Below are 22,645 nucleotides of genomic sequence, written 5' to 3' on the forward strand. Positions count from 1 at the left end.
ACTTTGTCTGGTCCAACAGCTTTATTTGCATCCAGTGTTGTCAACTGTTTCATTACATCCTCTGCTGTCACCTCTATATCCGATAGTCTTTCATCTTGGGTAATCTCTTCTAACAATGGGAGCTGCTCAGGCTCGGTTGTGAACACTCCATGGAATTTTGCATTCAGTACCTCGCAGATTTCCTTGTCGCTTTCTGTATATGCCCCTTCTGTTTTCCTCAGTCTTGTCACTTGGTCATTTACCGACATCTTCCTTCTTATATGGCTATGTAGTAATTTTGGTTGCTTTTTCGCTTTGACTGCAATATCGTTCTCATAATTTCTTTCCGACACTCGTCTTATGTTAATGTAATCATTCCTAGCTCTGTTACATCTAATCCTGTTGTCCTCTGTCCTTTGTCTTCTGTACTTCCTCCACTCCCTCCTGCTTCTCACCTTTGCTTCCTGACACTGTCTATTAAACCATGGGTTATTATATTCCCTCCTGCTTTTTTCCTTTATTGTTGGAATAAATCTATCTTCAGCCTCCTTGCATTTCAATATGACTTGGTTCATCATACCTTGCACTGTTTTTCCTCTAAGTTCTTCCTCCCACTGCACTTCTCCCAGGTAGTCCCTTATCCTTCTGTAGTCCCCTTTTCTGTAGTCTCCTTTCCCGGACCTCTTGTCCTTTGGTCACAATTTTAAGCTCCATCATGTAGTCAAAGACTAGGACACAATGGTCACTAGCTCCTAGTGGTATTTCATGTTCCAACTGCTCGATGTCTTCTACATTCTGAGTGATAATGAGATCTAATAGGCTGGGCGTATCCCCTCCTCTTTCCCTAGTATCTTCTTTCACATGCTGTGTTAGGAAATTCCTGTCAATAACGTCTACCAGCTTCGCTCCCCAGGTCTCCTCCCCGCCTTGGGGATTCCTCGTTTCCCAATTTATCTCTCCGTGATTTAGGTCCCCCATGACCAGCAGCTTCGCTCTCATTCTATGCGCTAAAGTTGCTGCCCTCTGCAGTTCATCCATACATGTCTTGTTGCTGTCCTCGTACTCCTGCCTGGGCCTTCTACTGTTTGGTGGGGGATTGTAGAGTATCAAGATTACAATCTTCTTCCCATCCACTGTCAGAGTTCCATGTATGAAGCTTGTGCTTTCATTGGTACCCGGATTTTCCAGCTCATCAAACTTCCATTTCCGCTTTATTAGTAGTGCCACTCCTCCTCCCTGTCTCTGTGTCCTTTCTTTTCTTATCACCTGGTACCCCTCTGGAAAGATTGCATCCGAGATCATGCCATTTATTTTAGTTTCCACTATTGCCACTATGTCTGGGTCTGCCTCACTAACTCTTTCTTTTATCTCTTCTGCTTTATTGGCTACCCCATCAGCATTGGTGTACCAAACCTTGAGACTCTTCTTGGAAACTCGGGTGTCAGAGTTCCCCCTTTCACCAGGGGTCTGGGGGGAACTGGGGGGTGTCTGGGGGGCAAGTGGGGGCTGTGGGGGTGAGTGGGGGGGTGCTAGGGGGGTGCCTGGGAGTGCCTGGTAGGCGAATGGGGTCTGGGCATCTAGGGGGGTAGGAAGGGCATAATGGGTCTGAAAGTTAGGGGTCTGAATAGCATAGGGGGGTTGAGAAATAGAGTGAGACTGAGAGTCAGATAGAGGTTGAGAGGTTGGGGGGAAGAGGGATACTGAGGGCGGAGAGCTGAGATGAGAATGGAGCATGGGTGCTGGGAGTGGAAGAGAGGGTATATTAGTTAGGGGGGAATCGGGGGTAGGTGGGGGTTTTGGGGTAGAAGAGGGGAAGAGGGAGATGGGGGAAGGTGTTAGGGGGTCACAAGGTGAGGGGGTTAAATGTGGGCTGGAGGTGCATAGGAGGGGTGAGGGTTGGGTGGGGTTTGGGGGTGAGTGGAAGAGGGGTGCAGTGGAAGCTGGGATGGAGTAGATGGAATTGAAGTCAATGGGGTAGAAGGGGCAGGGGAGTGGGAAGGGGTATTTGGGGAGGGGGGATGGGAAGGTGGGTTTGGGGAGGGCATGGCTTGACCCACTGGGGTCGCTGACAAGTGTGATGTAGCAGGGGCAGGGGAATCGTTGTGGAGGTGCAAATGTGGAAGGGACAGGGGGGTTGTGGGAGGCTGAGGCAGGGGGGATGTATAGGAGGGCTGAGTTGGGGAGGATGCGACCTGGGAGGTGACCTGGGAGGTGCCCTGGGAGGTGACCTGGGATGTGACCTGGGAGGTGAGACTACCTGAGAGACTATTTCGGTGTCGTTGTTGCCATCTATTTTTGTGGGCTGTTTCCTCATCTTTCGTCATAAACCTCTCTATAAACACATTGTAATGGGTTTCACTTCCTCTGAGTAAATGCTTGCTCCTCATTATGTACTCCACTGCCTCCTCATTGGAGAATTGCACCAGAACAGGTCTATTCTTGGTACAATTGTAAGGTCCAACCTGTCGATTGATATCCACCTCGCGTTCTGCCATCTCTGCTCCAATACACCTCAATATCTCGTGCAATTCGTATTTTTCTGTTTCTATTCTCTCTTGTCTTGTTGGTGCCCTAGATTCGAATAATCCATGTATTATAATAGACCGTCTCCTCAGTAATTCATTGTCATGCTGGTAGCCTGTCCCCTGGGGATTCCCCATCCCAACCGCAGTCACTAACCCATCCCCCATTACTCCTCTATCCTTAGCCATGCTGCTAATCCTTCCTAATTCGTTTGTGATACGAGCACATTCCCTCTCCCAGTCCTCTCTTCCCTTCCTAATCTCTTCCTGAACATAGAGCATAAATTCTTGTTTCTGCCTCTCTACCGCATCCTGTATTTGCTGAAATACCTCACTTTTAATCCCCTGGATTAGATCCTCCAACCAATCACTCCTTCTCTCTACAAATTTCCCTATTAATTTGTCTATAAATCTGTCCTCCTCCTCATCCCTGCTGGTGATTGACCTTGAACCCCTTCTAGTCATTGCAGTAACAATCTAGCCAAAAAGGCGCTCCTCAATACCTTGCACAATCTGCCAACACAATAGGTGAGTGAATCTCCAATCGTCGTCCCACGTGGTGGTAGTGTGTGTGTGTGTGTGTGTGTGTGTGTGTGAGTGTGAGTGTGTGTGTGAGTGTGTGTGTGAGTGTGAGTGTGTGTGTGTGTGTGTGTTTGTGTGTGTTACCCCTGACACAAGACTTGAAGGCACGACAGCAACATCAGTTTACCGTTAATTTCATGCATGCTTTCACCGGCTTCCAGTTGGATCTCCGAGCGTGCTAAATATATGAATGTCAAAGGCAAGGCGTCCGTCTCTCACGGCTGCTCTTCTTATCCAGGAATGTCTTGTCAAAGCTGCTGACACTACGTCAAACTCCCGCCACAACTGCTGACACTACGTCAAACTCCCGCCACACCTGCTGACACTACGTCAAACTCCCGCCACAACTGCTGACATTACGTCAAACTCACGCCACAACTGCTGACATTACGTCAAACTCACGCCACAACTGCTGACATTACGTCAAACTCCCGCCACAATTGCTGACACTCCGTCAAACTCCCGCCACAACTGCTGACACTACGTCAAACTCCCGCCACAACTGCTAACGCTACGTCAAACTCCCGCCACAGCTGCTGACACTACGTCAAACTCACGCCACAACTGCTGACACTACGTCAAACTCACGCCACAACTGCTGACACTACGTCAAACTCACGCCACAACTGCTGACATTACGTCAAACTCCCGCCACAACTGCTAACGCTACGTCAAACTCCCGCCACAACTGCTAACGCTACGTCAAACTCCCGCCACAGCTGCTGACACTACGTCAAACTCACGCCACAACTGCTGACACTACGTCAAACTCCCGCCACAACTGCTGACACTACGTCAAACACCCGCCACAACTGCTGACACTACGTCAAAGACCCGCCACAACTGCTGACACTACGTCAAACTCCCGCCACAACTGCTGACACTACGTCAAACTCCCGCCACAACTGCTGACACTACGTCAAACTCCCGCCACAACTGCTGACACTACGTCAAACACCCGCCACAACTGCTGACACTACGTCAAACTCCCGCCACAACTGCTGACACTACGTCAAACACCCGCCACAACTGCTGACACTACGTCAAACTCCCGCCACAACTGCTGACACTACGTCAAACTCCCGCCACAACTGCTGACACTACGTCAAACTCCCGCCACAACTGCTGACACTACGTCAAACACCCGCCACAACTGCTGACACTACGTCAAACTCACGCTACAACTGCTGACACTACGTCAAACTCACGCCACAACTGCTGACACTACGTCAAACTCACGCCACAACTGCTGACACTACGTCAAACTCACGCCACAACTGCTGACACTACGTCAAACTCACGCCACAACTGCTGACACTACGTCAAACTCACGCCACAACTGCTGACATTACGTCAAACACCCGCCACAACTGCTGACACTACGTCAAACACCCGCCACAACTGCTGACACTACGTCAAACACCCGCCACAACTGCTGACACTACGTCAAACTCACGCCACAACTGCTGACACTACGTCAAACTCACGCCACAACTGCTGACACTAAGTCAAACTCACGCCACAACTGCTGACACTACGTCAAACTCCCGCCACAACTGCTGACACTACGTCAAACTCACGCCACAACTGCTGACACTACGTCAAACACCCGCCACAACTGCTGACACTACGTCAAACACCCGCCACAACTGCTGACACTACGTCAAACACCCGCCACAACTGCTGACACTACGTCAAACTCACGCCACAACTGCTGACACTACGTCAAACTCACGCCACAACTGCTGACACTACGTCAAACACCCGCCACAACTGCTGACACTACGTCAAACACCCGCCACAACTGCTGACACTACGTCAAACTCCCGCCACAACTGCTGACACTACGTCAAACTCCCGCCACAACTGCTGACATTAAGACTGAAATTGTTTGGTAGAAAAGTTCGTCATAATATATCTTATAAAATATTATCAAATCGCTTTTATAAGATGGAAAATAAATTACAATTGTTGCTCCGAATTTTTTTTTGTATTACGTCAGTAAAATATATTGATAAATTCTTTTCAGTTTGTGTAAAGCTGGCTGAGTGGTTATAAAACTGGATTGACGTACTGAACATCTACAGTTCGATTCCTGTTGAATCTAGTATTGAACTAGTTTCTGGAGAATATTTATGTCTTGGAAGAGTAAGGGGAGACATGATCACCACCTCCATTATTTTCAGAGGAATTGACAGGGTGGACAAAGACAAACTATTTTGCATGGGTGGAACAGGCATTAGGCGACACACCCAAAAGAGCCACAGGGACGTTAGAACGAATTTTTTCAGTGTCAGAGTAGTTAACATATGGAGTGCATTAGGCAGTGATGTGGTGGAGGCTGACTCCATACACAGTTTCAAGTGTAGATATGATAGAGCCCAATAGGCTCAGGAACCTGTACACCAGTTGATTGACAGTTGAGAGGCGGGACCAAAGAGCCAGAGCTCAACCCCCGCAAGCACAGTTAGGCGAGAACACACACACACACACACACACACACACACACACACACACACACACACACACACACACACACACACACACACACACACACACACACACACACACACACAAACACACACACACACACACCCACACACACACACCCACACACACACACCCACACACACACACACACCCACACACACATACACATACACACACACACACACCCACCCACACACACCCACACACACACACACACCCACACACACACACACACACACACACACACACACACCCACCCACCCACCCACACACACCCACACACACACACACACCCACACACAGCCACTTACCAGATTACATCTCATCTCATCACGAAGGTTTAGTCGGTATTTACTAAAGAGTTTACGAGCTCAGAAGCGCTACGAGGTCGTCCATAACACTTATCTCCTTAGAGAGAGAGAGAGAGAGAGAGAGAGAGAGAGAGAGAGAGAGAGAGAGAGAGAGAGAGAGAGAGAGAGAGAGAGAGAGAGAGAGAGAGAGAGAGAGAGAGAGAGAAGGAAACAAACAAGAAGGAGAGAACAAATGAGACACCCAAAACTGTCACTCATTTTTCCCCCTCACACAGGTCACTCAATTAACTTAATTATCTCACGATCAAAGCTGAAGGAACTAATATAGGAATATTGTAGTGATTCAGGCCATTATTTCTTCAGTTCTTAGGCAGCACACATGGTGTAGTAGGTTGTGTGGTCTGCAGCACACATGGTGTAGTAGGTCGTGTGGCCTGCAGCACACATGGTGTAGTAGGTCGTGTGGTCTGCAGCACACATGGTGTAGTAGGTCGTGTGGTCTGCAGCACACATGGTGTAGTAGGTTGTGTGGCCTGCAGCACACATGGTATAGTAGGTCGTGTGGCCTGCAGCACACATGGTGTAGTAGGTCGTGTGGTCTGCAGCACACATGGTATAGTAGGTCGTGTGGCCTGCAGCACACGTGGTGTAGTAGGTCGTGTGGCCTGCAGCACACATGGTGTAGTAGGTCGTGTGGTCTGCAGCACACATGGTATAGTAGGTCGTGTGGCCTGCAGCACACGTGGTGTAGTAGGTCGTGTGGCATGCAGCACACATGGTGTAGTAGGTCGTGTGGTCTGCAGCACACATGGTATAGTAGGTCGTGTGGCCTGCAGCACACGTGGTGTAGTAGGTCGTGTGGCATGCAGCACACATGGTGTAGTAGGTCGTGTGGCCTGCAGCACACGTGGTGTAGTAGGTCGTGTGGCCTGCAGCACACATGGTGTAGTAGGTCGTGTGGCATGCAGCACACATGGTGTGGTAGGTCGTGTGGCCTGCAGCACACATGGTGTAGTAGGTCGTGTGGCCTGCAGCACAAGTGGTGTAGTAGGTCGTGTGGCCTGCAGCACACATGGTGTGGTAGGTCCTGTGGCCTGCAGCACACATGGTGTAGTAGGTCGTGTGGCCTGCAGCACACATGGTGTGGTAGGTCCTGTGGTCTGCAGCACACATGGTGTAGTAGGTCGTGTGGCCTGCAGCACACATGGTGTAGTAGGTCGTGTTGTCTGAAGCACACATGGTGTGGTAGGTCGTGTGGCCTGCAGCACACATGGTGTGGTAGGTCGTGTGGCCTGCAGCACACATGGTGTAGTAGGTCGTGTGGCCTGCAGCACAAGTGGTGTAGTAGGTCGTGTGGCCTGCAGCACACATGGTGTGGTAGGTCGTGTGGCCTGCAGCACACATGGTGTAGTAGGTTGTGTGGCCTGCAGCACACATGGTGTAGTAGGTCGTGTGGCCTGCAGCACAAGTGGTGTAGTAGGTCGTGTGGCCTGCAGCACACATGGTGTGGTAGGTCGTGTGGCCTGCAGCACACATGGTGTAGTAGGTTGTGTGGCCTGCAGCACACATGGTGTAGTAGGTTGTGTGGCCTGCAGCACACATGGTGTAGTAGGTCGTGTGGCCTGCAGCACAAGTGGTGTAGTAGGTCGTGTGGCCTGCAGCACACATGGTATAGTAGGTTGTGTGGTCTGCAGCACACATGGTATAGTAGGTCGTGTGGTCTGCAGCACACATGGTGTAGTAGGTCGTGTGGTCTGCAGCACACATGGTATAGTAGGTCGTGTGGTCTGCAGCACACATGGTGTAGTAGGTTGTGTGGCCTGCAGCACACATGGTATAGTAGGTCGTGTGGCCTGCAGCACACATGGTGTAGTAGGTTGTGTGGCCTGCAGCACACATGGTGTAGTAGGTCGTGTGTCATGCAACACACACATGGTGTAGAAGGTCGTGTGTCATGCGACACACATGGTGTAGAAGGTCGTGTGTCATGCGACACACATGGTGTAGAAGGTCGTGTGTCATGCGACACACATGGTGTAGAAGGTCGAGTGTTGATTATAAGACTTAAGACTATCACATTTAGTCTACATATTACAATATGTATGATCATACAGGCCCCCCCCCGCCCCAAGATATGTATACATAGGGAAGGGTCTTGATATATACATATCATACCCCCGTGTCTTGATATATACATACTTAAAATTAAAAAGAATACATAAAATTAAAGCAGGTTGGTCAGTAAAGTATTGTGGTGGTCTTAATAACCCTTTTGGGGTTGATGGGCCTTAATCCCACCAGGAAATTAAATGATAGATATACATATATATATATGCAATTGACGATCACAAAACACTGATCATTTTATGCGGAAAATCCACAGAGAAATATGAAAGGAAGTGAACGTTTCGGCCTGTTAAAGCCTTTGTCAACACCAGACTGGTGTTGACACAGGCTTTAACAGGCCGAAACGTTCACTTCCTTTCATATTTCTCTGTGGATTTTCCGCATACATATATATATATTTATATCTATGTCGTAACTAAAAGCCAGACCCGTACTGCTTGGCCTAATAAGCAAAGGGGCACAATTTGATTGATCAGACAAAGCGATTTTCGACATTTTCAAATATTTCTATACAAATTATTTCATATCTAGTTATATTATTATATTTTATTAAGAACATGTTACTTACTTCGATATGTAAAGTTAGGTTAGGATAGGTTAAGTTAGGATAGGTTAGGATTGGTTAGGTTAGGTTAGATGGGGGTTAGGTTAGGTTAGATGGGGGATTAGGTAAGGTTAGGTTAGGTTAGGTTAGGTTAGATGGGGGTTAGGTTAGGTTAGATGGGGGATTAGGTAAGGTTAGGTTAGGTTAGGTTAGGTTAGATGGGGGTTAGGTAAGATTAGGTTAGGTTAGGAACTTAGATTAGTTAGATTAGGTTCGGTTCGGTTAGGTGAGGTTAGATAAAGTTAGGTTATATTAGATTTTATAAAATTTCTCGTTTTAATATTGATTTAAATAAAATAAATCCCAGACATATACAATACAACGAAAATTTCATCTTTCCACATGAGTAAATGTTTAAAAAATTTAACAATACACGGAAAATTCTGCACGTTAGTCAACGACATCAAATTCTTCAGCTCTCTCAATCTATCTTTTCAAAAAGCAACAATCAACATATTTAAAACGGAGAGATAAAAACACACACACGAGAAACAGGACCGCATAATGTTGAAAATGTGTGTGTGTGTTTTCGCTGACAGGCGAGTGACATGTTTACTGACTCCTCCTGCCAGCTAACGTGAAAAAACATGATTATTCTCTTATCTCAAAAGCAAATTGACAGCGTCCAGTGTGCGTGTAACTGAAAACACGTGCTCAAAATGCCACCGGAGATAACACACACACACAGTCACATACACACACACACACACACACACACACACACACACACACTCACACACACACACACACTCATCACAGAGTTTGAGGAAAATTACTAAATACGTTTTGACATGCATGAAATGAATTTTTATGAATAAATTGCGTATATTAAACAGCCCATAGTGCAGATGTGCTCCAGGCTGACTATATATATACCTACCCAGCCCTCCTAACATTCCCCAACGTCAAGAAACTGTCGTACTAAAGTGCCCTTATCCTAACCTACCAGAGGACCCAAAACAGAAAACGGGACAGTGTGTCAATTTCGCCAGCCTCCAGCCATTTTCTAGTACGACGATTTTTTCCTCCTAGGTGACGTAAGGAACAGTGGACTCCTATCCTGGTACGCTGCTCGAACCCGGGTCTCCTGAGCCCACTCCTCCAGATCTTAATGGACTCCTGTTGATCTTACGTTCAAAAGTCCTGTTGTTGTTGTATTTTTCTTACTTCATTTGAACTTAAGAAACTTTATACAACATTTTTCTTCTTCTTCTATGCACCTTGTTTTATTTTTTTTTACCTGATGATTTTTATTAATATAGAAAGTTGACTTTTTTGTATTTAACGTTTAATATTTTGATTATATGTTAGTTCTCTCTCGTTACAACGACCACCATGATAACACTAGTTACAACGACCACCATGATAACAGTGGTGGTGTTACAACGACCACCATGATAACAGTGGTGGTGTTACAACGACCACCATGATAACAGTGGTGGTGTTACAACGACCACCATGATAACACTAGTTACAACGACCACCATGATAACAGTGGTGGTGTTACAACGACCACCATGATAACAGTGGTGGTGATACAACGACCACCATGATAACAGTGGAGGTGTTACAACGACCACCATGATAACACTGGTGGTGTTACAACGACCACCATGATAACACTGGAGGTGTTACAACGACCACCATGATAACAGTGGTGGTGTTACAACGACCACCATGATAACAGTGGTGGTGTTACAACGACCACCATGATAACAGTGGTGGTGATACAACGACCACCATGATAACAGTGGAGGTGTTACAACGACCACCATGATAACACTGGTGGTGTTACAACGACCACCATGATAACACTGGAGGTGTTACAACGACCACCATGATAACAGTGGTGGTGTTACAACGACCACCATGATAACACTGGAGGTGTTACAACGACCACCATGATAACAGTGGAGGTGTTACAACGACCACCATGATAACACTGGAGGTGTTACAACGACCACCATGATAACACTGGTGGTGTTACAACGACCACCATGATAACACTGGTGGTGTTACAACGACCACCATGATAACACTGGAGGTGTTACAACGACCACCATGATAACACTGGTGGTGTTTCAACGACCACCATGATAACAGTAGAGGTGTTACAACGACCATCATGATAACACTGGTGGTGATACAACGACCACCATGATAACACTGGAGGTGTTACAACGACCACCGTGATAACACTGGTGGTGTTACAACGACCACCATGATAACACTGGTGATGTTACAACGACCACCATGATAACAGTGGTGGTGTTACAACGACCACCATGATAACAGTGGTGGTATTACAACGACCACCATGATAACACTGGAGGTGTTACAACGACCACCGTGATAACACTGGTGGTGTTACAACGACCACCGTGATAACACTGGTGGTATTACAACGACCACCATGATAACACTGGTGGTATTACAACGACCACCATGATAACACTGGTGGTGTTACAACGACCACCATGATAACACTGGTGGTGTTACAACGACCACCATGATAACACTGGTGATGTTACAACGACCACCATGATAACACTGGTGGTGTTACAACGACCACCATGATAACACTGGAGGTGTTACAACGACCACCATGATAACACTGGAGGTGTTACAACGACCACCATGATAACACTGGAGGTGTTACAACGACCACCATGATAACACTGGTGGTGTTACAACGACCACCATGATAACACTGGGGGTGTTACAACGACCACCATGATAACACTGGAGGTGTTACAACGACCACCATGATAACACTGGAGGTGTTACAACGACCACCGTGATAACATTTTCCTCTACACACCTGCACTTCTAGCACACCAACCAAGCCCTACATACCTGAGCTTCTTGACCCCCCCCCCAGCACCATATATTTGGGAACCTACATATATATCTGAGATCAAGAAACCTGAACAACCCCTGCCCCCTCCCCCCCCCCTCCTCCCCCGCCCCCTCCCGTGTTAATGACTTAATTTATGACGCAAAAGTTGTTTGAGAGGTCGGAGGGGGGGAGGGTTATGGGGTCGACGATGGCAAGGGGGTTCTGGAAGGGATAAGGAAAAGGGGTGGAAGTAGAGTTAGTGGAAAAGGAGAAGAGGGGAATGGAATGGCAACATGAAAAAAAAGAATTTCCTTGAGAGAGGGAGAGAGAGAGAGAGAGAGAGAGAGGGGAGGGGGGGGGGTCACACGATGTCTGGAGCTGGTCCTCAGCCCCCTCTATGTCTGGAGCTGGTTGTCAGCCCCCTCTATGTCTGGAGCTGGTCCTCAGCCCCCTCTATGTCTGGAGCTGGTCGTCAGCCCCCTCTATGTCTGGAGCTGGTCGTCAGCCCCCTCTATGTCTGGAGCTGGTCGTCAGCCCCCTCTATGTCTGGAGCTGGTCGTCAGCCCCCTCTATGTCTGGAGCTGGTCGTCAGCCCCCTCTATGTCTGGAGCTGGTCGTCAGCCCCCTCTATGTCTGGAGCTGGTCGTCAGCCCCCCCTATGTCTGGAGCTGGTCGTCAGCCCCCCTATGTCTGGAGCTGGTCGTCAGCCCCCCTATGTCTAGAGCTGGTCGTCAGCCCCCTCTATGTCTGGAGCTGGTCGTTAGCCCCCTCTATGTCTGGAGCTGGTCGTCAGCCCCCTCTATGTCTGGAGCTGGTCGTCAGCCCCCCCTATGTCTAGAGCTGGTCGTCAGCCCCCTCTATGTCTGGAGCTGGTCGTCAGCCCCCTCTATGGCTGGAGCTGGTCGTCAGCCCCCTCTATGTCTGGAGCTGGTCGTCAGCCCCCTCTATGGCTGGAGCTGGTCGTCAGCCCCCTCTATGGCTGGAGCTGGTCGTCAGCCCCCTCTATGGCTGGAGCTGGTCGTCAGCCCCCTCCATGTCTGGAGCTGGTCGTCAGCCCCCTCTATGTCTGGAGCTGGTCGTCAGCCCCCTCTATGGCTGGAGCTGGTCGTCAGCCCCCTCTATGTCTGGAGCTGGTCGTCAGCCCCCTCTATGGCTGGAGCTGGTCGTCAGCCCCCTCTATGTCTGGAGCTGGTCGTCAGCCCCCTCTATGTCTGGAGCTGGTCGTCAGCCCCCTCTATGGCTGGAGCTGGTCCTAGGCTACGAGCCCCTAGCCCGGCTTGCTCGTCCGGTCGAGAGAAGCCGTCGAGGCGATAATCTCACATATTTCACCATTTATCAGAGCGTTATGACCTTCGCCGCTCCTCGCTCCTACCGGTCAATGTTACACGCAAAACAACATTATCCTTTATACCATCAACATTAACCTTTACACCGTCGAGTGCAAAAATATCAACAAATAATAAAGTTTGTGTGGAATTGTAGAGATTGTTTACAGAATCCCGTTTTTTGTTGCCCAGTAAAGCCGTTCTTGTATAGAAACGGGATCAATCCGTCTTGCTGATGTGACGTCGCATTTTTGACGTTTTGCTCCACCTAAGGGCAAAAATTGTCGTACTAGAAAAATGGTAGCGGCTCGCCATTTGGACATACGGTCCTGTTTTCTGTTTTGGGTCCTCTGGTAGGTTAGGATAAGGGCACTTTAGTACGACAGTTTCTTGACGTTGGGGGAGATTATTAGGAGAATGGGCTGGATATACTTCGAGGAAATCTATACAATAATATTTCGAGAAAGTGCTTTGCTGTGCTCTGTTATCTCAGAGTTTTGTATATGGGCTTACGGGCTGTTATGTTATCTTGAGATGATTTCGGGGCTTAGTGTCCCCGCGGCCCGGTCCTCGACCAGGCCTCCACGCCCAGGAAGCAGCCCGTGACAGCTGACTAACTCCCAGGTACCGATTTACTGCTAGATAACAGCGGCAACAGAGTGAAAGAAACTCTGCCCATTGACTCCCGCCGGCGCCCGGGATCGAACCCGGGACCACAGGATCACGCGTCCAGTGTTCTGTCCGCTCAGCCACCGGCTCCCATGTTCCGTCAATACCATTAATGCATTTCCCTTATACGTCGCGTCAATAAGTGGAGGCTCGCCGTTCCCTGCAAGCGTATGAACTCTGAATGTTGCAAGATATCATGCAAGATGTCAAGATATCATGCAAGATGTCAAGATATCATGCAAGATGTCAAGATATCATGCAAGATGTCAAGATATCATGCAAGATGTCAAGATATCATGCAAGATGTCAAGATATCATGCAAGATGTCAAGATATCATGCAAGATGTCAAGATATCATGCAAGATGTCAAGATATCATGCAAGATGTCAAGATATCATGCAAGATATCATGCAAGATGTGTAATCTTGCATGACGACTCGCTCGTACTGATTCACAAGTTTTCTTGTAGACTGTATACATGGGTACTCAACCCTTCCAGCCCCTGAAGGGGTGAATACATGTACCCCAAACATCAAGGATTACACGTACCCGAAGACCCTTGGGGTACGTGTACCCCAAACCTCAAGGATTACACGTACCCGAAGACCCTAGGGGTACGTGTACCCCAAACATCAAGGATTACACGTACCCGAAGACCCTTGGGGTACATGTACCCCAAACCTCGAGGATTACACGTACCCGAAGACCCTTGGGGTACGTGTACCCCAAACATCAAGGATTACACGTACCCGAAGACCCTTGGGGTACGTGTACCCCAAACCACTTGGGGTACGCGTACCTGAAGTCCCTAAGGGCACGTATTCCCCTAAGGGTGCACGATGCCTATACAAATAGGTTCTGGACAAATTTATTAGATTCCAACCTTTTTTTGGTTTAGGAAGATCGACAAACTCCAAAAAAAACTTCGAACGCAAACTTCTCATTGAGAACCTCTTGTGAACGTGTTGAGAACCATTGTGAACCTCTTGTGAACGTGTTGAGAACCATTGTGAACCTCTTGTGAACGTGTTGAGAACCATTGTGAACCTCTTGTGAACGTGTTGAGAACCATTGTGAACCTTTTGTGAACGTGTTGAGAACCATTGTGAACCTCTTGTGAACGCGTTGAGAACCATTGAGAACCTCTTGTGAACGTGTTGAGAACCATTGAGAACCTCTTGTGAACGTGTTAAGAACCATTGTGAACCTCTTGTGAACGCGTTGAGAACCATTGAGAACCTCTTGTGAACGTGTTGAGAGCCATTGTGAACCTCTTGTGAACGTGTTGAGAACCATTGAGAACCTCTTGTGAACGTGTTGAGAGCCATTGTGAACCTCTTGTGAACGTGTTGAGAACCATTGAGAACCTCTTGTGAACGTGTTGAGAACCATTGAGAACCTCTTGTGAACGTGTTGAGAACCATTGTGAACCTCTTGTGAACGTGTTAAGAACCATTGTGAACCTCTTGTGAACGCGTTGAGAACCATTGAGAACCTCTTGTGAACGTGTTGAGAGCCATTGTGAACCTCTTGTGAACGTGTTGAGAACCATTGAGAACCTCTTGTGAACGTGTTGAGAACCATTGAGAACCTCTTGTGAACGTGTTGAGAACCATTGAGAACCTCTTGTGAACGCGTTGAGAACCATTGAGAACCTCTTGTGAACGTGTTAAGAACCACTGAGAACCTCTTGTGAACGTGTTAAGAACCACTGAGAACCTCTTGTGAACGTGTTGAGAACCATTGAGAACCTCTTGTGAACGTGTTGAGAACCATTGTGAACCTCTTGTGAACGCGTTGAAAACCCGTCGTGAGTGAACCCCAATGAAACATAACCCTCTAATGGAGTCTAAATAACCGAGTTAGGAATCGAAATTTTCCCTAAATTCTATTTTCCTGATGGAGTCGAGGAGTATCAGTATCCCCCCCCCCCCACCCCGATATATTTTTGTAAGTCAGCTGACAGTAGTTATACTTTATACTTTATTAAAAGTATAAGTCACCTCTCATTTCAAAAGTGGTTAATTAATAGACTTTCATATTATTAATGGATCATTTATCTGCCTATTTATACCTATTTGTATTTGTAATGTATATTTTTTGTATTTAAAGGCGTTTAATGTCCTCCCTTGATATATCTGGCTCTATCTCAAGATATACCTGACGCTATCCCGAGATATACCTGTTGCTATCCCAAGATATCCCTGACACTATCCCAAGATATACCTGACACTATCCCAAGATATACCTGACACTATCCCAAGATATCCCTGACACTATCCCAAGATATACCTGACGCTATCCCAAGATATCCCTGACACTATCAGAAGATATACCTGACTCTACACCTGGTCCCAAGGTGTAGGTGAGTAAGTAAAATACTTCATCCCGATTATAATTATCGCGTTTATTTAATAATTAAAAAATTTATTTCATAATTAACCTCTGCCAGATTTTTTTTGTAACTATGCTGAGTGTTGGTGAATATAATTTTTTTTACTCAACTACGAATCAACTCACATTTAAGACTTGACTCATTAACTTTGTGTTTGACTCATTACATAATATTCATTAATACTGCCAACGTTAATTCAACCAGTTCTCCTCATAGCACGTCGCATTTTTGACGTATACTCCATCTAAGGGGCAAAAATAGTCGTACTAGAACATGGTAGCGATTCGCGATATTGACGTATTATCCCGTTTTCTGTTTTGGGTCCTCTGGCAGGTTAGGATAAGGGCACTATGTTTACTCACCAAACAAAGGCCGATAATCTGGTAAATGGGCAATTACTCATTAAGATCGGTCAATAAATAACATCAAATTTTATCGGCAAGTATTCTCGAACCTGTTTTAAAGTGCTCTTGAATTCCTCAATTAAACACTTGATTCATATAGGTAAATATTTGCCACAGGTAACTAACAGGTAGTTTGATCAGCTGGTAATTAACATGGGAGTGAGGAGATGGGGGTGGGAGGGTACGCATATCTGTCCTTGTGTGTGTATATATATATATATATATATATATATATATATATATATATATATATATATATATATATATATATATATGTATATATATATATATATATATATATATATATATATATATATATATATATATATATATATATATATATATATATATATATATATATATATATATATATATATATATATATATGTCGTACCTAGTAGCCAGAACGCATTTCTCAGCCTACTATGCAAGGCCCGATTTGCCTAATAAGGCAAGTTTTCCTGAATTAATATATTTTCTCTAATTTTTTTCTTATGAAATGATAAAGCTATCCATTTCATTACGTATGAGGTCAATTTTTTTTTATTGGAGTTAAAATTAACGTAGAAATATGACCGAACCTAACCAACCCTACCTAACCTAACCTAATCTATCTTTATAGGTTAGGTAAGGTTAGGTAGCCGAAAAAGTTAGGTTAGGTTAGGTTAGGTAGGTTAGGTAGTCGAAAAAACATTAATTCATGAAAACTTGGCTTATTAGGCAAATCGGGCCTTGCATAGTAGGCTGAGAAGTGCGTTCTGGCTACTAGGTACGACATATATATATATATATATATATATATATATATATATATATATATATATATATATATATATATATATATATATATATATATATATATATATATATAGATATCAATCGTTTGGTTATACTTGCCTTTGGTAGAGTATTATGTCTCGTATGAACTCGAATAACTCCCTGGAAGCAAGATCAATCCCCAGATCTTTCTATTTGCCTCTTGCAGGATTTCACCTCCCAGATGGTATCTCGTGTTCAGCCTCCTCCTCTCTTCACCTAATTTCATTACTTTACACTTATCTGAGTTGTGTAATAATTTCCTCGTGCATTCGTCTAGTTTGTCCAAGTGGTCCTGTAGTCTCTGTCTAACTTCATGTCTTGACTGTTCATCAATAAACATTGAGAGGAATGAGTCTATACCCTCTCGAAGATCGCTTCCATATATCAGAAACAGGATGGGTCCAAGTACAGAGCCCTGTGGGACTCCGCTGGTGACCTCTCGCCACTCTGATGTCTCTTCCCTCACAGTTACTCGCTGTTTCCTATTGCTTAGATACTCCCTTATCCACTGGAACACCTTACCTTTTACTCCTGCCTGCTGCTCCAACTTTTGTAACAGCCTTTAATGGGTACTGTGTCAAAGGCTTTCTGACAATCTAAGAAAATGCAGTCTGCCCACCCTTCTCTTTCTTGCCTAACTTATATCACCTGGTCATAGAATTCAATTAGGCCTGTGAGGCACGATTTACCATCCCTGAACCCATGTTGGTGGTGTGTTACAAGGCTATTTCCCTCCAGATGCTCTACGAGCCTTTTCCTCACGATCTTCTCCATCACCTTACATGGTATACAAGTTAGGGAAACTGGCCTGTAGTTCAGTGCCTCTTGCCTGTCACCCTTTTTGTATATTTGGGAGTGTTGTATATTGACTTGGGGACCATTGAAGCTCGTTCGCATTTGTGTTGCTCGCGTGGCCCCACAAAGTGAGGTGATTCAATGAAATATCTATGCCCAAGATTTCCACCAAGTGTCGTCGGGTCGTTGGGGATCCACGACCTACCACGGCTACCAATGTCTTTTGTAGTCACGGTGGTCGAGTGGTTAAAGTACTAGATATGCCAAGGTGCTTAGTGCTCCTGGCTGTCTGGGTTCGAATCCTTCGGGGGGGGGGGGGTTAGTTTTCAGTTTATATATATATATATATATATATATATATATATATATATATATATATATATATATATATGCGAACAAGCCTGAACAGTCTCCAGGTATATATGCCACTGAAAAATATATGTTTATATATATATATATATATATATATATATATATATATATATATATATATATATGATAAAAACGTGGATCACCTAACACTTTCATGCCAAAGTGGTACCCAAGTGATGGCCTAAATCCCAGTTGGACAGCAGAGTGGTGTCTCTATGATCCTTCACTATAGTGGGTGCTAGTGGCTCAGTAGGTAGAGCTAGGGAATGGCATTTCGTAGTCTGTGGTTCAAGGCTTCGACGGGCCAAAGGGACAGAAGTGTTATCATCCACGGTATAGTAGTTACCAATGTACATACATAAATATATATAAAATAACTTCAACCGGATATCACGTGACCATTTTGTAAGTTCGGTCAGCCGCTGCGCCATATTGGGATCCTTCGCAGTTTCCTGCTGGTCAGGGGCCAGATTCACGAAGAAGTTACGCAAACCCTTAGGAACCTGTTTATCTTTTCTCAATCTTTGGCGGCTTTGTTTACAATTATTAAACAGTTAATGAGCTCCGAAGCACCAGGAGGCTGTTTATAATAATAACAACAGTTGATTGGCAAGTTTTTATGCTTGTAAACTGTTTAATAAATGTAACCAAAGCCGTCAAAGATTGAGGAAAGATGTACACGTTCGTAAGTACTTGCGTAACTGCTTCGTGAATCTGGCCCCTGGACACCGTCCAGTCGGGTCAGACCTGTGTAGGGTGTTCCAGTTTGCTTGCCAAGAAAATTGGATTAACCATTTCCTGAGGCCCTATTTGCCCCAGCTTACCTCGAGGTTACCTTAAGGTGATTCCGGGGCTCAGCGACCCCGCGGCCCGGTCGTCGACCAGGCCTCCTCGTTGCTGGACTGGTCAACCAATCCGGTGGGTGTCAAAGGACAGGTGTAATTAATAGCAGGACTCCTAATATGACATCTATATCAGAGGGAAATATGGTTATTATATATGAGATAAGGTCCAAGGTATAGTTACCTGGTTTTTGTGTCTAGGTCGTGTGCTAACCGGCTTGCCTAACTGTAAACATTAAAAGGCCAGTAATAAGCTAGGTAGTATAGGAACCGAAAAAGACACCTCCCTTGATAGTAGACGAAGTTGTGTTGATAACGGGAGAACTTTACTTCCCATAACACAGTTGTCGAAGGGAGAATTAGCGAAGGTAGATTTGCGAGACTTCTTATTAAATTAATGGCGAATACCGAGGTCCTCCTCCCACTGATGCCTTGGGTGCTTTGTCCTGATCTCAAGAAGTGGTTAAGTGGCCCACTTTTACTCTACTTTATTACTAATAATTAAATTTTTTCAAGGGAAAATGTTTTTATGACGTTTATAGTCCAGAAACTGCTGTATTAAGACTGATTCCCAATATTAGGTGGAGAATTTAATGACGACATGTGGCAATGATATCTCGTTTTCTACGGGAGGGGAAAATAATTCCAGTGTCACGTCTTCTCTGAGTGAATTTATTTATTAAAAAAAACAGCATCAATATTATCTGCCTACTGTATTAAATGTTACGATACATCATACGTTGAGTTTATTAGGCGCTTAATTTTCCCCTAAATAAACTGAAAAACTTTTCAGCCTTAACCTATTGCCTTGAAAAGCATTAGATTACATACATCTTGCAAATGGAAGTAGAGTTGAAATCCTTCTGAATTGGCAAGAAATAGAGTTGAAGTATTCTAATTGGAACATGAAGCGAACTCGAAGGTTTTCATTAAAGAGGAACCATGACGAGGACGTCACGACGTTTTTGAGAACATTCTGACATCGCTGCTCGCTCACTGGGATTTATTGAAATAAAAGAATGCTTTATGAGCACGTGTTGACGCTTGCTGGAGTGAAAGGGTTTTAATTAACTCGCTTCTTGTTTGGAGAAGTGCAGGGCGCACCGACATAAAATAAAAGAGAGAGAAGTGGAAGAAGATATTGAAACTGCTCGAGAGAGAGAGAGAGAGAGAGAAAGAGAGAGAGAGAGAGAGAGAGAGGGAATAGACAGGTAAAGGATAATAAAGAGGGTTGGAGTAAGAGAGGAAGATACATGTAGCACATATTAGTTCCTTGAGGTTACCTTGAGGTGATTTCGGGGTTCAACGACCCCGCGGCCCGGTCGTCGACCATGCCTCCTCGTTGCTGGACTGGTCAACCAGGCTGTTGGACGCGGCTGCTCGCAGCCTGACGTATGAGTCACAGCCTGGTTGATCAGGTATCCTTTGGAGGTGTTTGTCGAGTTCTCTCTTGAACACTGTGAGGGGTCGGCCAGTTATGTCCCTTATGTGTAGTGGAAGCGTGTTGAACAGTCTCGGGCCTCTGATGTTGATAGTTCTCTCTTGAACACTGTGAGGGGTCGGCCAGTTATGTCCCTTATGTGTAGTGGAAGCGTGTTGAACAGTCTCGGGCCTCTGATGTTGATAGTTCTCTCTTGAACACTGTCAGGGGTCGGCCAGTTATGTCCCTTATGTGTAGTGGAAGCGTGTTGAACAGTCTCGGGCCTCTGATGTTGATAGTTCTCTCTTGAACACTGTGAGGGGGTCGGCCAGTTATGTCCCTTATGTGTAGTGGAAGCGTGTTGAACAGTCTCGGGCCTCTGATGTTGATAGTTCTCTCTTGAACACTGTCAGGGGTCGGCCAGTTATGTCCCTTATGTGTAGTGGAAGCGTGTTGAACAGTCTCGGGCCTCTGATGTTGATAGTTCTCTCTTGAACACTGTCAGGGGTCGGCCTGTTATGTCCTTTATGTGTAGTGGAAGCGTGTTGAACAGTCTCAGGCCTCTGATGTTGATAGTTCTCTCTCAGAGTAAATATTGCACCTTTGCTCTTCAACGGGGGTATTCTGCACATCCTGCCATGTCTCCTGGTCTCATGTGCTGTTATTTCTGTGTGCAGGTTTGGGACCAGCCCCTCTACTATTTTCCACGTGTAAATTATTATGTATCTCTCCCGCCTGCGCTCAATAGAGTACAGATTTAGGCTCTTTAGTCGGTCCCAATAGTTTAGATGTTTTACTGAGTGGATTCTAGCAGTAAAGGATCTCTGCACGCTCTCCAGGTCAGCAATTTCCCCAGCTTTGAAAGGGGCTGTCATTGTGCAGCAGTACTCCACTCTAGAGAGCACTAGCCTCTTGAAGAGTATCATCATCGGTATAGCATCTCTAGTGTGAAAAGTTCTTGTTATCCAACCTGTCCTTTTTCTTGCAGTTGTCACGGCTACTTTATTGTGTTCTTTAAAGGTAAGGTCTTCCGACTTGAGTACACCCAGATCCTTTACATTGCCTTTTCGTTCTATGTTATGATTTGCCTGAGTTTTGTACGTGGTTTCCGTTTTTATATTTTCATTTCTTCCGTAGCGCATGAGCTGGAACTTATTTTCCTTAAACACCATATTATTTTCTGTAGCCCACAAAAGACCTGATTTACATCTGATTGGAGGTTTGCCGTGTCCTCTATGTTGTCTACTCGCATAAAAATCCTAGTGTCATCTGCAAAGGATGATACAGTACTATAGGTTGTGTCCCATATGAGGATGAGAAAAAGTACTGGAGCAAGCACAGTACCCTGGGGGACTGAGCTCTTCACGGATGATGGTCCAGATTTGATTTTGTTGACTATTGTACATTGGGTTCTGTTGGTCAGGAAATTGTAGATCCATCTGCCTATTTTTCCGGTAATTCCTTTTGAACGCATTTTGTGTGCAATAACACCATGGCCACATTTGTCGAAGGCTTTTCCGAAACAGATCCAGATTTTAGCGAAGACGCAGCGAAACAGAAACAGATTTTAGTACAACAGATCACAAATGACATGATGATAGACAAACAGAAGGTTTTCTCCCTGTTATACAATCCCTTCGACTCAATCTTTAGGCAAGAAGATTAAGCCACCACAAGAGGTGGCACGGGCATGAGTAGCCCGTAGGTGGTGGTAGATGTACCACCTACCATCTACTCGTAGGTGGTGGTAGATGTACCACCTACCATCTACTCGTAGGTGGTGGTAGATGTACCACCTACCATCTACCCGTAGGTGGTGGTAGATGTACCACCTACCATCTACCCGTAGGTGGTGGTAGATGTACCACCTACCATCTACTCGTAGGTGGTGGTAGATGTACCACCTACCATCTACCCGTAGGTGGTGGTAGATGTACCACCTACCATCTACCCGTAGGTGGTGGTAGATGTACCACCTACCATCTACCCGTAGGTGGTGGTAGATGTACCACCTACCATCTACCCGTAGGTGGTGGTAGCTGTACCACCTACCATCTACCCGTAGGTGGTGGTAGCTGTACCACCTACCATCTACCCGTAGGTGGTGGTAGATGTACCATCTACCATCTACGGTAGGTGGTAGATGTTTG

At 45.7% G+C, this 22,645-nt stretch overlaps 1 protein-coding gene across 1 annotated transcript in view; it reads right to left on the reverse strand.

Annotated features, from left to right (window-relative positions):
- LOC123763241 (neuroligin-2-like) overlaps positions 1-22,645 on the reverse strand; it is a 644,171-nt gene that overhangs the window by 101,891 nt on the left and 519,635 nt on the right. The gene's annotated exons all lie outside the window — the stretch shown is intronic.

Source organism: Procambarus clarkii, chromosome 49 (genome assembly GCF_040958095.1).
Source record: "Procambarus clarkii isolate CNS0578487 chromosome 49, FALCON_Pclarkii_2.0, whole genome shotgun sequence".
Classification (NCBI taxonomy): Eukaryota; Metazoa; Arthropoda; class Malacostraca; order Decapoda; family Cambaridae; genus Procambarus; species Procambarus clarkii.